Source organism: Harmonia axyridis, chromosome 2 (assembly GCF_914767665.1).
Source record: "Harmonia axyridis chromosome 2, icHarAxyr1.1, whole genome shotgun sequence".
NCBI lineage: Eukaryota > Metazoa > Arthropoda > Insecta > Coleoptera > Coccinellidae > Harmonia > Harmonia axyridis.
In genome coordinates this window covers 25,091,653-25,106,094 of record NC_059502.1, presented here as the reverse complement: position 1 = coordinate 25,106,094, position 14,442 = coordinate 25,091,653, and the positions used below count along the sequence as shown (strand labels likewise).

Here is a 14,442-nt window from a genome sequence, read left to right as displayed (position 1 = left end):
AAGAGTCTTATGGTACAAGCTAAGCACTACTTGTAATCACAGAAAATCAACTTTGGAGTTTATTCATTCAAATTCTTGGTCAAAAGTGCTGTGGAAATATTAGTTTCTCCACAGCACTTTTGACAACAAATTCAAATGAACGCACGTATATACAATATTTCAAAATGCTTGAAATCTCATTCTCGTCGATTATGTGGTCATGGTAATATTGAGTGATTTTTTGTGGATATTATTCTTCAATTTTCTATTGTGAAATTGTCATCATTCTAAGCCCGGCATCTTTTATCATCCGTATAATTGAAACTGTCAACATCTTAATGCAAATTTTCATTTCTATGAATTTTGCATTTTTTTTAGAGTAAAACAAAGTTTTAGAACACCTAGTCAGATTATGCCCAAGAAATATAAATAATTGTATATTTAATCAATACAAATAATATATGACGAAGCCAAATTAATATCGATTGAAATAAAGTGGAAGAATGAAGAAGTATTGATACGAATATGAGGTTTCCATGAATCCACCGAATATGGACTATTTTGTTATTACAGGTAACAATACAATTTTGACAAGGGATCTATACATCTCTCATAACATGTTGATCCTTCTGATTCCATAGGTTCAACAAACGTATAAAACGTTAATCTCCTTTACGTGGGGGAGAATGATGTATCAATGAATATTGAGAATAATTGTACTCGGGATCCAGAACGTGTGAACACTACCTCCCTATTGGAAAAACCCTCACAAAAGGGTGAATTCGTCAAATAAGCTTATTAAACTGCATGATCAAGGTTATTTATTCAATCTACTACTGCATTATGCATAAGTTTTATCTGCTTAAACTAATAAATATTATTTTCAAGTTTTTCAAAAATATTGCTATGAACATTTCATTTTTTATTCGTGGACAGCAAATTTAGTAGAAAAACAAAAAAAGGGTGATTTTTCAGTAAATAAGGTTTTTGCAATTCCCTTATTCATGGGTGGTCAAAAAACATCTCAGTGCCGCTATTTGTGTACACTGAAAGATAAGTGTTCAATTAGATTTTTATTTTGTATATGAATGAGTCAATTAAATGATCGCAAAGATATTCTTTGCATACTTTTTTCAGACAAGGTACCTACTTCTCAATGCACCATGCTTTAGATATTAGGCCACTAGAAAAGTCCCCGGTCTGATGCACAGATGGCGGTGCTACTATAAAATCCATATGATATTTTGTTAGTACCAACCTTCAAACGATACGTGTCAAAATCTGACAGCAGTCCGACCATCAGTATTGCGTTCTGAGTGTAGCTACTTTTGTTATTTGAAAAAAATATTGCTTTTTGAAGGGAAAAAATACAGTTTAAGCAAAATCCTGGCTTTATGAAGAGTTTCCGGGGTCTGCACCAGGAAAACCAACCATCATTGATTGGTATGCTAAGTTTAAACTCGGCGAAATGAGCACCGAAGACGGCGAACGCAGTGAACGCCCAAAAGAGGCTGTCACCGACGAAAAAATCAAAAAAGTTCACAAAATAATTTTGAATGACCGTAAAGTAAAGTTGATCAAGCAGACATAGTGAAGATATCATCTGAACGTGTACATTATATCATTCACGAATGTTTGTACATAAAAAAGCTGTGTGCAAAATGGGTGCCGCGTCAGCTCACAATCAGTCAAAAGCAACAACGTGTTAATGATTCTGAGCAGTGTTTGGAGCTGTTTAAGTGCAATAAACCTGAATTTTTGCTTGCATATGTGACAATGGATGAATCATGGCTCCATCATTTCACTCCGGAGTCCAATCGACAGTCAGCTGAGTGGACTGCACACGATGAACCGAATCCAAAGCGAGGAAAAACACAACAGTCAGCTGGTAAGGTTATGTCATCAGTATTCTGGGATGCGAAAGGTATAATATTTATTGATTACCTCCAAAAAGACCATCATTATCCATTATTATTTAGCGTTATTGGATCGTTTAAAGCATGAAATCGTTGAAAACTGAATCATTTGAAGAAAAAAAAAGGTTCTGTTTCATCAAGACAATCACAAATCAATGAAAACAAAGGCAAAGTTGCATGAATTGGGCTTCGAATTGCTTCTGCATCCACCATATTCGCCAGATCTGACCCCCAGCAACTTTTTCCTGTACTCAGATCTCAAAAGAATGCTCGCTGGAAAAAAAATAGCGCCAATGAAGAAGTATTCGCCGAAACTGAAGCCTATTTTGATGCGAAAGACAAATCGTACTACAAAAATGGTATCGAAAAGTAGGAAGATCGCTATAATCGCTGTATCGCCCTTGAAGGCATCTATGTTGAATAATAAAATCGAATTTCACCAAAAAAATGTGTTTTTCTATGGTAGACCGGGGTGTTTTCAATTGGCTTGTTACTCCAAAGCTAATTCAAGAAATTAAAGTAACTTGGAATAAGGTACCTATACCACAGGCAAACATCAAATGAGCTCTAGAAAAAAAAACAAGAAAAGCCATTTAATTCAACATTCAATCGCCTATCATATTTTCTCAAGCCAAAAATGATCCAGCAGCTCGAGTTCTGTATCTTTGTATCTTCTGCAATCTACCTCTCAAAAGAATCGATTCAAGGAAATTGTCAATAAATACCCTAATTTAATTTGGACAACACTAGTGACTCACGCGAGAAAAAGTCCAAAAAATGTATCTGCCGATACAAATGACACAGTACAAGATAGTATTTTTTCAACAAGAATGAGACATGTTCCCTGAATCTCAGCTGACAATCATAAATGATTCCAAGGTTCTTGCAACAAGTAAAGAATGGAATTTGCTCACCACTCACAACTAGTCAGGGCGTTCTCATGTTTTTTGTTTCATTTTTTCCACAGACTTCAGTTCGATGTTGACGAATGTTCACAGTTCATAATGCTGAAATATAGGCCCTTCGTTTGGATAACCTTCAATCATTTTTTTTTGCATAACAGCAACAGGCTAGATCAGGAGTTTGCGTAGAGAGAGTCAAAAAATTTCGCAGTTATTGGTACCAACATGCCCTAGGCGACGCGCTACGGACTTCGAAGCGTACATTTCGCCGCCAACCTACGTCGGGACACCTTCCTGAACCGACGGCCGTAGCGTCGCGACGCGTTCTTGCCGTGCGCTCTACCGCTTGGTTGAACTTTCTCTGCAGGTTCTAGGAATGTACGAGAGTAATGGTAAGTGGTTGGTTATTTTTTAATTGATGTAATAGGTGAAAGAATGCTTGTCGAGAATACAAAAATATGGATATTAAATAATGTAGGTTTGGTTGAGAAATTAATGCCCCGTTAATTGGTGGATCAGGCAGATTTTCGTAAATAATCATAAGGGCATCTAATTTTTCCGGAAAAAAGTCAAAAAAATACGTTACTAAGAAATATACAAAATCATGAGTGCTGGTGGCACCTGCTTTTTTCCAAAAAATATTACTTTGCAATGTATTTTTTCGATTTTTTCACAGTAAAAATTGAATGCCCGAATGGTATTCGACAAGACTATTTCATGAGATCAAAGTTTCCAAGCGTATTGTATGTTTTCATGACGAAAGCTGTCGAATTTTGCTATGGGTAAACTCGAAAAAACTGCTGACAGGTGCTGTCACACGCAGTTTTCCCATCTAGAAACCATTTTTAATTTAAAATTGAGCGTTTGTGATTGGTGGAAATTAAGACAAAGGAAATAGTCCCGTTTTTTCACATATTATTTGATGAGAATTAGTGAAAATCGTTTTGGCATATTTCGTATTATGAAATGATGATTGAATTCACTTTTTTCTATAGCTAATGTTCAAATAATGTTATGGCAACTTTTTTGAGTAGGTAAAGTATCACTTCAACCGTGAAGGTAAATAAAGTAACACTTTAACAGGAAGGGTAGATAAAATATTCTAACTTTTTTATTCGATTGAATTTACCCTGATGATAATGCCTCCGCTTTTTTCGACATAGTAATTCATATCCCTAGTAACGGAGCAACACAGTCCAGATTTTTGTACCAAAATTTACAATTTTCTTTGAAATGTTGTTTTTCAAACGAATTTCAAGTCTCGCCATAGAAAAAAATGATGTATTGCACACGACGATAAAATCGCATAACATTCTCGAACTTGAGAGTGTGTTTTTTAGTATTATATATTTATATTATTTAAGTACAAATTTATCGTCTACATACTACATCTTATTAATCAATTGGTTTATTTCATTATTTGGTGTTCCACAAATATACAAAAATCTATAGTTAAGGACATTAATGAATCAGTTTTTTCCCAAATAAAATTGAAAAACAGAATTGATCAGTAGGTCATCTTGTTCATCTTGTTCTTATTGATATACGACATATTATACAGGGTGTTTCATGATTAACTATAGATGATTTCAATATGCGGATTCTGAACAATTTGGTTAGTGTTGACTTTACGTTTATAAGATACAGGGTGTTTTATGCATTTTCAAAAAAACTTTCAACCGATATAGCTCTTGAAAGCTTCAACTTCAACAGATTTTCATGAAAATTTCTATTATTATGTCTAGGACCTGAACTAAGAAAACTACATACAGTACATAATATTTTTCGAAAAACAATGAACGCTTATGGGGTACATTGAACAAGCCTATTGGCCAAACTGTCACATTGCCAACTCACACTTTATGCAGCATTAAATGTCGAAGATACTTGAAAATCACTGTAAATAGGGACCTGTTAATTTCTGAATAATAATATAATCAATTTTGCACTACGATAAATTCATTTGATCTAACAGAAGCAAGTCTTAAATAATCAAAAAAATATATTTCAAGGATTACAGGTTTTGTTTCTTCAAGTGAAGATGATTGTTTTATTTACTTTTGCCAGGGAGATTTCGCATGTAGATTTTTATTCAATTAACTCAATTCAGTTTCCGCAAGTCAAAACTTTCTGGTGTGTGATTTACAGTGATAACAAAAAATAAGAATAGAAAATAAAAATTTTATATATTTCAGCTATGAAATCGAGTATCCTTCCAAAATTTCGAAGTATGTATTTTCATATTACCAAAACAAAGTAGTCAATTTATAGTGTTCAGATAATGAAATTTAGAAGAAATCAAAAACTGGTTAATTAGAGAAGATAGAACATTTATACACAACCTAATCAACTCTTAATAGGTTGATTTGTTGGTATTTTTAAAAGATGAAATAAAATTCACAGGATGAGTCAAATTCCCGATCATGAAAGAAAAAAAAAAAATCCCGATTATGAATAAAATTCCCGATTATGACAAAAAAAATCCCCAAATGAGACCATGTAGATAAATTTGATTGTGGAATAATGTTGGAAAGAACTGTATTTTATTTTTTTTTGCTGTCGTTAGAATCATATTTTTATTAATAGCTGTAAACAGTTATTCTAGAGATAACTCACAGTTTATTTTTTCTGAGTTTAATTTGAAATTGTACCTATTGTATTGAATATTTGAATAAACTCATTTATTATTATTATTATTATATTATTATTATATTCTGCTCTGTCGAAGCTACAAAATTGAATTTTAGATAACATCGATGAATTTTAATGCTCACGGTGGAATCTAACAGAAATATTCTGAAATATTGCATTTTACTGATTTCTCAATATTCAACTACTGATTTTGAATTGCAATCGATCGAAACAGTATTCATTTAATTATAGGGAAAATGAAATTTCATATAAATATTCCTCCGGACCATCTAAAGGTTACTATTTAGGAAACTAAAACAAGATATTGGTCCCCTAAACTTGACCTTGAGATTCCAAATTTCCAGCTCATTACGTTCAAAAGATATCATGTACACCCCCTGTTGCCCTGAAACAAGCGTGCAAAAACAGGAAATAACCATTATAACTTTTATGAAAAAATTATACCTACATACCTACAAGGTGTTTCAATATAAACCAGACAAACTTATATATAATCGCGTAAATGACATCGGAAGAATCATATTTGCCTTTTGAATAATACCTCGTTTTCGAAGCATAAGCGAGATACAGGGTCTGCAACGTCATTTCTAAGAAATATTTCATTGAATATGGTCACTTATGTAAAACCTTTGTAGTTACAATTTCTAGTCACATCAGAGTCTTTATGAGTGCTCAATTCAATTCAAAACAACTCTGGAAAAAAATCAAAATGTCGGAAAACCTGCAATGTCGGTGATTTTTTTCTCAGTTTCCAGATTGGAATGAACTCATACTTTTAAGAATTTTTGTGGAAAATTTTGTCCTTTAATCAAACGAAAATTCCTTCAAAAATACAAGTTGAAATGTTTCAAGATCATAAATTTTTAAATACCTAACACGAATATGAAAACCAGTCACTAAAGACACAGAAAATGGATATTTTATTTATATATGTATCATTTATCAAAGAGGCAAAAATAAACTTCTAACTGTTCTAACTAAAGTTTAAACACATTTTATGTTACCTTCCTTTCCCAAACGACGACATGATCGACTGAAATGGTGTAAGGATCCCGCCTTAGGTCTTTTATGAGAAGGAAAAGGTTCGACCTGCGATATATACAGGAAATAGTGGTGCTCACCAGTTTCCACATTTTCATAAAGTATTACTCGACCAGATACAGTTAGAATTATTTTGGGATCACGTCTGGAACATTAAGGGTACTAGATAACTCTCAATTTATCCCATCCACCATAGAGTGACGAACCTTCGTCACGAAGAATATTACACCTTCTGAAAGAAATCCATTATTCTATTTAAAGAGTCAAAAAGATCCAACACATCATTGATTTTTTTTAGATTCTAACAGGCCTATTTTTGATTGTTCAGTTGTTATCTATACAAACCTACTGACATTCACTTGGTTTTCTTATTTGTCACATAGTATACCTATCACCTATCTGAACTGAGGTTCTGAATTTCGGTAAACCCTTATTACTTCATATTGCATCTTCAAGTTGAATAGGTTTGACAGATCACAAGCTCCACTGAGCCTGTATTGTAATACTCCATTCATCAACATATTATCATCCCACCCAAGCATAAGTTGTGTGAAACATGCGTAATACCTGTCATGAAATGTAATTTCATTCTTGCTCCTACAACATATTCAGTGTCCTCCAGTGAGTATGTGAATTGGGATTCAACATAATTGAAGTTAAATATTCTGCCGATACTCATCACTAATACGTTCTGTCCCATGAGTTCGATATTTGAAGGAAATAATAATTCAAAGCCTCTTTGTATTATGTTGATGGATCAAAGGATCTTCCAAATTATTTTTTATGCATGCTGCTTGAGATCATATGCCATCTCAACGAATTCCACATTCTAAGTCTCAGAGAGAAATAAGATGCTTTACAAATGAGGTCTAAGCGAGCGTGGACTTGCTAACATATACGTCGTTTCATGTTTCCTGGTGAGAATTTTGAACTGAAATTGTAACGAGAATCTATCGCACTCTTGAGATCAAAACGATTGCATCTGGAAATATAAAAGATATGAATTCTCCATTATAATAATAATTAATGGGAGATCCGAGGCTGTTTCTTAATATATCCTTGATTATATGACTTATATTCTAATAAACCGATAGAATCCGTAAAATTCTCTTAGTTACATCGTATTGATAAGTGGATAAACCCTTGATGATGTGGTATAATCGGTTTGGTCTTTCGCCCCCTTCCATATTGGGATCATTTCCATAGTAACATTCTTGGACGTTCGCCAAAAAATAAAAGTCAAGCTCAGTTAAATGTCATTGAATTATAAAAATGCAGTGCTCTGGTTATAGTTATTGAAATTATTCGTTATATGATCGTAACGAATACCAACTCGAGCAGAGACAATATATTTCGATTATACTAACCTCTGCACTCGACATAGTTCGCGAAACACTACTCGAGCTGCGCTCTCGTGATGTTTTGCGAACTACGTCTTATGAATCTATGTAAAATCGAATATTGTCTATGCTCCTGTAATACACTGATCAACAATTGCTAGGGATCACTTATGAACTTCTGTTCATTTGAATTTTTTTCAAGTTATCTCGTGAATATAGGAAAAAGTAAGATGTTTTGAGTTGATTATATCAAAGTCTTCCTCACTTCATCGGCTCTTGTTCACAAAATCGATTATTATCTGTAGGCTGTTACAGGTGGAGTGAAAAGCAATGTGGTATTTGTTATTAAATCTGTTTTTTCTCTCGTTCAAACACATAAGGTGACAATAATCCCCGTTTGAATAGGGAACACCGGGTTCATCGACGGCAATGGGCTGAGGAGCACCGCAATTGGACACTTGAAGATTGGAGCCGATGTTTATTTACGGATGAGTCTAGATTTCGTTTGGTCAACTCCGATGGACGTATTCTTGCTTGGAGGGAAAGAGGTCGAAGGTATGCAGAACAGTTTATGGTACCCACAACAGCTTTTGGCGGAGGTTCTATATGTGTATGGGCAGGCATTTGTTTGAACCAACGCACAGAGTTGGTTGTTCTGCAGAACACCACCATGACCAGCCAGAGATATCACGATATGATTATTGAACCCATAATTGTTCCGTTTGCGGGTGCCGTGGGCGAGAATTTCATTTTAATTGACGATAATGCCCGTCCAAACCGTAGTCATCTGGTTAATGAAGCGCTAGAAACTCATGCTATTGATAGGATGGACTGGCCAACTCGCTCTTCAGACATGAATTGCATCGAACATGTCTGGTCTGAGATGTCTAGACAATTGTCAACCTTAGAACAACCGATCAATAACCTGGAGGACCTTTCTAACGCTTTACGGGATATTTGGACGAATTTGCACCAAAATTTTATAAATCGTTTGATCGAAAGTATGCCTTGTAGGGTAGAATGCTTGAGACGAGCTCGTGGGGGACCAACTAGGTACTAACTTAACCGAAACTTCAGCCTTCTTGTGGTTTCATCATAAAATTTTTATGTTATTCAAACACAGAATTTTGAGTGTTCCTAATAAAGTCTTTTTTTCTCTCCAACTTTCCATTTTTTCATTCTTTTCTCAAGTGAGCCATATTATCAACTGAAAATACTCTGATATCTGACTAAATTTATAATCTTGGAGCGAATATTTCAGAAATAAATTTAGAACAAGTAAGTGATCCCTATCAATTGTTGAGCAGTGTATTATAACTGAATATTCAATTAATGATTAATATTCTTCAACCAAAGCCATTCCTAGTTCTCAATGTTAAAATTTATAATGTTTATATATCTGTCAAACATAACATTGTTCGATCATTTTAGACCAAAATAATTCTCATCTCTAGAACTATAGCACAAAATATCTTATTCTATTTTTTCCTCAATAGTTACATTATTTCCCAATACCATAAGTTCATGCAAATTTTTCATGGAAGATAAAACAAATATTAAGATTCAAACTTGAAAATATGCTAAAAATACCCTAGAAACTTATATCATCAATATGAAAGTACTTCAAGCGCAAAGAGTAGAATAACATTTCAACAATTCATTACTTTCTTGACCTTTCAAAGTTTCGATATATTCGAGTGAGTTCAATCAACTGGCCCTTTTTTGAGATGGAACGTTTTCGTGAAGTTTTTAATGAAATATCCAAATCTTATGTGAACCTCTCGAATGAATATCAATTTGAAAACTTAACATAAGACATATTCTGATGAAATAATTTCCTTGAAAATTGAACCTTTTCGTTTGAGACGCCGATAATTTACATTTTAATATGAAAATTGAGGGACAATTCCATTGTGTACTTTTCCCTTCCATTGTTTGAAAATCATTTCCCTTTCCCAATTCAATTTTCTTACATCATCATTTAGGTAAGGAGCTTCCTCTCCAAGCAGAATTGTTTCAGATTACTGAAAAACGGAGTAGCGATAGATGCACGTAATGATAATAAGCAGAAAAACAAACATCTTCAGTAGACAACCACGCGAAGGTTGCATTTCGACGTTGAGCTCAACAATTAATCTTGGAAAATGGCTTTTTGCTTATTTTCTTCCTTTGAATGATTAATAGTCGATTTGTTCAAAAGATGAGATCGTTGAGTAATATTGCATGTTTACAGTTCGAGAATGATATTTAATTACAAGTGGTGGAGGAGTTCCTTGAAAGACCGTGTTTTGGGTTATAATTACCTCCAATAGACGTGGAAGTTTACATACTTAATACATTTATTAAAAAACGGAAATTTATCATTCTGAAAGTCCATTCAAAGGGATTATTGTTTTTTCTTTGTTGCCTCTATACTCAAACGAAGCAGTGGTAGCCATTGAATTTGTTTTCAATGCTTTATATTGTTTACTCCAAGTGTATATTGATATTTCCACAATGAAAACTTTGGTAAAAATATACAGGATGATTCACGAAACCGTTGGTTAGAATATTTCAAATAAAAATCCGAGATGAATACTTGGAAATTTTATAGTTATGCTATAGTTATAATCAAACTTTTTAGATTGCTCATGCCTGAATAGAGCGATATATAATTTTGTCACGACTTACCGATGAGGAATTCATTCATAGTTTCTAGAACGAAAGATTCTAAAATTAAAATTTTCTCCGCTAATACTGATGATGAAGCTCTGAAATTGAAACATTATGAAGGCACTTTTTCAATCTGGTTGGGTGCTCATCTTTTTATGCTTTTTTAAATAGGAACACTGGATATGTGTGCCATTTTTAAAAGCTTATTTTTACTGATTTAAAAAAAATACAACATATAATATGGTTTGTAAAACCATAGCATATGAAATAACGTATATATGAGTATAGTCAACAATTTAATCGGGGAAGAACAAAGAAAAAATAGTACTGAAATGAGGAAAAAGCATAAAAATGAAGAGTTTAATATGAGGAGACGGAGGTAATTATAAATTGAATTTAAATAACTTTTTTCGGCAACCGTCCGGGAAGTGCTCACTTCCCGGACGCTTTTTCTCTGAGAAAGTAGCATTTCCCGGCCTAGTCCGGGAAGTACGTACTTTCCGGACTAGGCCGGGAAAGAATCATAGAATCCATAGCAACCGAGATAACGGCTGAAAGTTCATATGAAATTAGTTGTCAAAAATTTGCATGTTTTTTGATCGGAATCGCAATAAAATATGGAAATCAGCAGCGATAGTGTTATTTTACATGCTTGCCGAAAAAATATTGTACGCAACACGCCCGAAAATGTTTTTTTTGGACTCACAGACTTCCAGGACTCGCTTACGCTCGTCCTGGAATTTTGTCTATTCGTCTAAAAAAACCCTATTTTCCGGACTTGTTACGTAAATTACTATATTCGACAACCGTCCCGGAAGTGCTCACTTCCCGGACGCTTTTTCTCTGAGAAAGTACCATTTCCCGGCCTAGTCCGGAAAGTACGTACTTCCCGGACTAGGCTCGAAAAGAATCATAGAATCCATAGCAACCGAGATAACGGCTGACAGTTCATATGAAATTAGTTGTCAAAAATTTGCATGTTTTTTGATCGCAATCGCAATAAAATATGGAAAGCAGCAGCGATAGTGTTATTTTACATGGTTGCCGAAAAAATATTGTACGCAACACGCCCGAAAATGGTTTTTTTGGACTCACAGACTTCCAGGACTCGCTTACGCTCGTCCTGGAATTTTGTCTATTCGTCCAAAAAAACCCTATTTTCCGGACTTGTTACGTAAATTACTATTTCTGTGCAGCTCATCAACAGTTTAAACCATAGAAATATTGGGAATATTCAGATGAAAAAAAGGGTTTTTGACCATTTTCTATTATTTATATTGATACAAACCATACGATGTTGTATATTTTTTAAATCCATGAAAATAAGGCTTTCGAAAAATTGCAATGAAATCTAGTGTTTCCATTGAAAAAAACATAACTTTGGGTCATAGTATCGTAATTAAAAAGCTGGATTCTACGTAAAAAGTGCATGTACAATGTTTTAATTTCAAAGCTCTATCATCAGATTAACGTTGATATAAATTTTCTTCGATATTGCCATTTTTCCAATTTTCGCTTATAACTCGAAACTAAAAAAAAGTGGCCAAAAATCAATACTACTCTTGTTAGCTTTTCAGGAAAAGAGTGGGTATCAGATTTTTCCTCTGATTTGAAAATTGTAGTGCTTAAGCATAGAAATTTGCCCTTCCTATACATCGCCTAGAATGGAAGATGAATTGTAAATATGTTTTTTCACTTCTAATTCAATCAACAGATATAAATAAAGTTCAGAAAAACGAGAAAGTCATTTTCAGAATGAATTATCACATATTCAACGGTTGTTTAGTTAACATTAACGATTAGTAAGATTTCCAGTGGAGTGTGCCTTGTTCTTGTATAGTTTTGTGAGAGGAAACTTCGAAAAAGCTGGCCGGAAACTTTCTCGGAATCTAATAAATAATGAATTAGTAGCCCATCCTTTATGTCAACGGATTCTTTAATACATCGACCTCTCCAAGCTGTCTGGGTCGACCTCCATAAATATATCTCCAAGTAAATTTCTTTCTTTCACTTAAAAACACAATAAATGATTGTCTAGTTGCAATGTGAAACAAAGTTTGAATTCACCAATTCAATTTGTAAGTATTTGTACTTCAAAAATGGATAAAACAGTACTAAGAGAGCCGAGAGGAAAGCACTGACGTGAAGTCAGGAGTTTTTGAGAGCTTGTTCATTCATACGTCAATTATCCGTGTGCACCCACGAACATTTATATATACAAAATAACATTTCAAGTTGAGTCCAATTTCGTGTTGACAACATCATCAGAAACATATAAAATTCAAAAGAAATAAGCCAAATACACCACATAGGTATATGCAATTGGTTCTTTTTTATTCTATACTCTGTTTGAGTTGGCTCTACTGATGCTTCGAACATAAAACTCAAAATTGCATATTGTCTAGAGAGAATTTAAGCATATACAGGGTGGATCATGGTACACTGGACTTTTACGGAGAACGGAAGGTACGATTTTTTTGAAAATTTGGTTTCTTGCGTAGGAACCACTTTTCTATCAATAAAATAAAAATATTTTCAGTGATGCGGTGTTGTCGCTTATATCAGAAAGTAAGAACCTCGATATTTCAAATAGAACACCCTGTATATCATTACTTTTTTAGTTTGCCGTAGCCTCTTCATTATTATTATTGATGATTCAGTCTCTCATCGGGTACAAGTTTATTTCTCAATATGACCCGGTATTGGTCGGCTACTCTTTGCTCAGAAACTTGGAGTTCAGGATAGTTTCTGTGGAATTATGCAAACAACTTTTACGGTAAGCCTATTTCATCCTCTTCCATTTTTGTTACTTAATAATATATGTGCATGATCATTTATTTTTGGTCATTTATGGTTGATTTTATTAAGATTATTATTATTATTATTGTATTAACTTCATTGCCTCTATCTCCAGCGATTTTCGAGTGATTTATTGATTTACTTCTTCTTCCATACAAAACACAGCTTCAGTTATGCAGGATTGAAATCCCGCACGTTTAGTACGGAAAATGGCTTTCCGTGAATTTGGCTGAATTTTTGATATGTTGTAGTTCTTAATGAACTGATCAGAAAAGTCCTTAGCCACAAAGCTCAAAAATGGACAGTTTTCGAGATATGGAGCTTTGAAAATGGATTTTTTGCAATTTTTGGGGTTTTTGCTCATCAATCGGGGAGCTCTCATTTCTGGTTCTGATGGAATTTGGATGTTCGGCGGCCAGAACCCGACTGAGAAATGATCTACCTTGGTTATATTAGGCACCGCCATCGATAATTTTTTATACACTGCTCCACATTGGCTATGAAATGAGATATAAAATCCAAGATCTTCCATACATCTTTTCAAGCCACAAGATGACGCCAGAAAAATTCACATGACCGAGAAACGACATATTGTGAGATTTTTTTAAGACAGGCCATAATATCTGAATCCTCATATATCTGATGTCCAATAATATCAAATATGTTAGCCGAAATGTTCATAACCAGGCATCGCGAGCTGTAATGGGGGAAAATGGGAAAATCATAATCATATTTCCTCGGGGATAACAATTGTGATCACTATTGATCTCATTTACATATGATATGTGATTTGTTTCTCACAAATCTCGATAATATGACAATGGGGTGCCAAGACATTTTCCTTGAAATGTCTCGAAATTGATGATAGCATCTCACAGACAAACGAATCCGTGAAAATGTCTGCAGTTTTGATGCAATATAGTACTATACGGGTAGAATATAGAAGTCCAAGTGTTGGAAGCTAACTATGAATGGAACATCCGATATTAACCCACGAATTCTTGAAAATATTTTTTTTTTCTATGAACTTTTTGAACTTCACACATACGAATGAATACTATCTAATAATATGATCGTTGGCTAAATGAATGAGTAGATCAATCAAAAACAATATAATAATGAGAGTGACATTCATAATAATAATAACAATAATGATAATAA

The 14,442-nt window shown here is 33.9% G+C and overlaps 1 protein-coding gene across 1 annotated transcript in view; it reads left to right on the top strand.

Moving 5' to 3' along the window:
- Positions 1–3,055: 3,055 nt before the first annotated feature.
- LOC123672462 overlaps positions 3,056–14,442 on the top strand; it is a 173,401-nt gene continuing 162,014 nt past the window's right edge. The window contains exon 1 of the mRNA XM_045606559.1: positions 3,056–3,189. The gene's annotated coding sequence lies outside the window, so the exon portion shown is untranslated. The remainder of the gene's footprint in view (positions 3,190–14,442) is intronic.